This window comes from Amphiprion ocellaris, chromosome 12 (genome assembly GCF_022539595.1).
Source record: "Amphiprion ocellaris isolate individual 3 ecotype Okinawa chromosome 12, ASM2253959v1, whole genome shotgun sequence".
Lineage (NCBI taxonomy): Eukaryota > Metazoa > Chordata > Actinopteri > Pomacentridae > Amphiprion > Amphiprion ocellaris.
The window spans coordinates 9,243,812-9,248,124 of NC_072777.1; positions in this window are offsets into that span (position 1 = coordinate 9,243,812).

The following is a 4,313-nucleotide window of genomic DNA, read 5'->3' on the forward strand; positions in this document are numbered from 1 at the left end:
TTTTGTGCTTCACCTATATTTTAAACCCGCAGCGCCTATTCCCACAGTCTTCCCTGATAGAAACTGTCTGTACAGTCAGAGACTAAATTATATTTTCCATAATAACAGTCAAGCCGTTGCTGTTTAACTGTGGAGCATCTGAGAGATTCAGACTTTCCCTGTGTGCTTTAAGCAGGACGTAAAATATCTAATAAGTGACTAACATTAACTCTACTTTGTTTTATCCTACAGTCAAACAGACACAAAATTAAAAAAAAAAAAAAAAATGTGTGTCAGTGAAAATATCTTAAAGGACATTTTAACTAGTGGAAATTTGATATCTAAATTTAGTGTCTGATGAGCTATAAAATGAATTGTTCATATCATAAATATAATTCTTACAATCACGTTTTTCCTTACTAGTTGCTGTTCCACATGTTGCATAATTTAATTTGGACTTATCAGAATTGAAGTTTAGATCTCTAGAATTCCATTAATGATATCTGTGATGTAAGATTAATTTGTAGGTGTCTGTAATGAACCTTGCCAGCAGTGAGAACTGAACTGTTGATAGCAATAATTCACATTTTGACCTGTGAAAACTCAGCTGTTATTGATTAAAACTGCAACTAGTCAAAAATACATTACAGATATGTCAACTTGGAATCATAACATGTCAAAACTGAACATTTGTAAATGTGTCTGGATGAAAGTCGATGGCAAACGTTGACCAGCTGTAGTTACATCTCAGATTTGGACATTTTCCCTTGTAAGAAATGAAGCTGCATATTTGTTTAATTAGAGTTGCTCGGATTTAAAATGACGTTGTTGATATGTTGCCTTGAAATTCAAAGGAAAGCCAGAAAGCAACAGTGGACATGTAGAGTTGCTTAAGAACTACATACCGTCTAAGTGTGCTCTGATTAGGGACTCTGGTCTGGACTGACAAAGCTTTAAACTGCTGCTGGAGGCTTCAGGTTTGGTGGCATCATGTCACTGAGGGTCCTCACAGAGATACAAGTACAGCATGTGTGTGTATAAGTGGTCCTAATGAGCACTTGTGTGTAATTGTCTGGAATCAGTGTTAATGTGATTAAACAGCAGCTTCTTCACTGAGTTGCACAGAGCTGTAGCGCCTCCCACAGGACACAGCTGGAAAATCAGCGGTAAGAAATTAACAAATCCTCCAGTGAGAATATTTCACTTAAGGTGTTACACCAAACACTTTATAAACATTTAAATATTTATATACAGTCTTATATCTTACACATTCAGCTGCTGTAAATCCACAGCTAATGTTAATGTTGAGCAAACCTGTAATATTATAGCATCTGAGCAATTCACCTTAGAACAGATAATGTACTAAACTCAGTAGTTAAATTAGTCTGATAAATTGACACTTTCCATTAATATTTTAGGATCCTAACTGATGCGTTTGGGTCCTAACTTACTAGTTGAGTTAGATAAATGTAATTTTTTTAATTAATATTTAAGGACCCTGGTGGTTAGCACTGTCGCCTCGCAGCTAGAAGATGGAAATGTGTGTTTGTTGTAATGTTTATGCACTTCTTTTGTATTGTATTCGTACACTGTGAGACCAAGATTGTACTCCTTTTTAAAAACTATGTAGAATACATGAAATAATTTCTTTTTTTAAAATCAAGGTCAGCTCTACTCACATGAATTTCACATCAAACATGAATCCGCCAGCTCACTTTCTGTAAATGACATCTTTTTTGGGTTTTAGGGCCCATACTAATATTGTAGAGTCCTAACCTTAATAGTTAAATCAGTCCGATAAATGTGTATTTTTTTCAGTACAGTTTTAGGATTCTAACGTATTTTTGGGTCCAACTAATATTATGATTTCTAACATTACTGATTAAATTAGTCAGATAAATTTGCATTTTTAAACAAAATTTCATGGTCCTAACTTATGAGTTGAATTAGTCATATAAGTATGCTTTTAAAAAAACAAATAATTTTATAGGCTCCTAACTAATAGTTTAGGTCCCTAACTTACTTGTTAAAATAGTTTCATAAATGTACAATGTTTATTAATATTTTAGGGTCCTAACTAATATTGTGATGTTCTAACATTAATAGTTAAGTTCGTGGGATGCATTTGCATAATTAGGACAATTGAAGGGTTTTAACCTAAATATTTGCATTAGCCAGATAAATTAATATCCTATGTAATAATGTTGGGTGTTATCTTAATATTTAAATTAGTCAGATAATTTTACATAATTAGCAATAATGTAAACTCCTAATCTTAATATTTGAATTAGTTAGGCAATTTTGCACAATGATAGGATTTTATCCTTAATATTTAATTCTGCTAGAAAAAAAATGTATCTTCTATAATATTGTTGGATCTTATCTTAATAGTTCAATTAGTCAGATCATTTTACATAATAATATTGTAACCTTATATTTATTTTTGCTGGACAGTTTGGCATTGTTAATAATATTACTCTTAACCTAAAGATTTATTAGAGTCAAAAGAATTTGTTTTTTATAATATCGTTGGATCTAACTTTAAAATATAAATTAGTCCGATAATTTTACAAAATTAATAATATGGTAGGCTAATAACCTTGATATTTAAGTTTGATGACCAATATTGTGTGAATAATATTACTAGCTCTTAACCTTGAGATTTAATACAGTGAGATACATGTGCGTTTTTCTGTATAAGAAAATAAATGAATAAAATAAGATATTAGTAACATTGCTGGTCATTGTGCTTGTGATGCAGCTAGAAAGCAGCTCCTCTCGAACATTAAAATATAGATATTGGTATTGATCATTGTTATCATACCCAGTCATATGAATGACATCATCACTATCATGATGCTCTCAGCCTCCTCGTGTCAACACCGTGATGACGTCAACCCAAACCGGAGCCTTCCGTTAAGAAGCCACGAACCGGCGAGTCACGTGACCGAAGCAGAATTTACGAACCGTGATTATTAGCGAATATTGATCACCATATCGATGAAGACGTTTGTGTTTGATGTTGAACCTGCAGCTGAACATCCGTCAAACTAACGACACTCTGCCCGGAAACCATTCCGCCTTCATAATAAGAGCACCGGCCAGTATCTTGAGCCTGAGAGCAGAATGTTGAAGGGCAGCTGCTGTTTTACACAAGTGTGAACTCACTTACGTGACTTTTGCTTTTTTATTTCCAGTATTTTATTGGTCTGAAGCAAACAAACGAGCCCCCAGTGGCTGCGGGGTCTCAAATTCACTGTGTTGTTATTTCTTGTGCAGACAAGAGATGAAGAGACGTTCAGATCCATAAAACCACCACAAACTAGAGAAACAACTGGATGCTAATTCTTTCTGGTAGTTTAACATCCAGACTGAAGAGTTCAAACTTGTTTTCTGCAGTAAAACCATACATCAACACATTTTACCTTTTATTTTGTAAAGACACTTTTTAGGGAGGGTGAATCTGATATAAAAGAAGTGATGACTGTTCAATATTCAGCTCTTATTTGAAGATATTGTTACGACTTAGCTCAATCATGGACAAAGAAGGGGAAACCACATGAGTTACAACTAAAGACACATGTTTGCTTTACAGAACTTATGAGGAAATTGCTGTAAGTACAAACAAATCACAGCCTGAAAGTGGAATCCAAGGAGAGACTAAATGAATGACCAGCAGCAGCTTTTATAGGTGACCAGCTGAGATGAATCTCCATGATGTCCCAGATTCTGCAGGAATAAGCCTGCTCATAGGGTTGTCTCATTGTTTTTAGTGTTTAGATCTAACAGTGCTTTGATGTGTCATTTTCATATATAATTTCTTTGTTGCAAAATTACAAACAAGATAACACATGCTCTTCTATTATTTAAAGTTGTTTAGGGTCTGGAAGTAGCTGATTGAGTTTATTTGAGCTCCCTATACATCTACTTTACAAAATATATCACCAAATGTTTTATATGTATTACAATCATGCTGCAAGCTCCGGTGAACTGCAGAAGGCCAGGAATTATTTCCAGGTTATATTTCAGGTTTAGTTCATTGGTACCGCTCACTGAAAGTTTCATTCTTAGAAATGTTTCTTTGTGTAGCACGTTTCAAGGGTGAAATCAGAGGGCAGATATCAGTAAAACCAAATGTCACAAGCTGTTTCATATGATGCAGACATGTGATTATTTGAAACTGGAAATTCTGTTCTGCACATGAGGGAATGAATGAAGAAATGTTAAATCCCAACATTTGATCAGAGATGTGTGCAGTGATCTCCTGCTAGTCACCCTTGTTGCTTTTATTTTGAAGGCCCGGATGCTGCTCTGCCTGTATCGCGGTGCGTCTT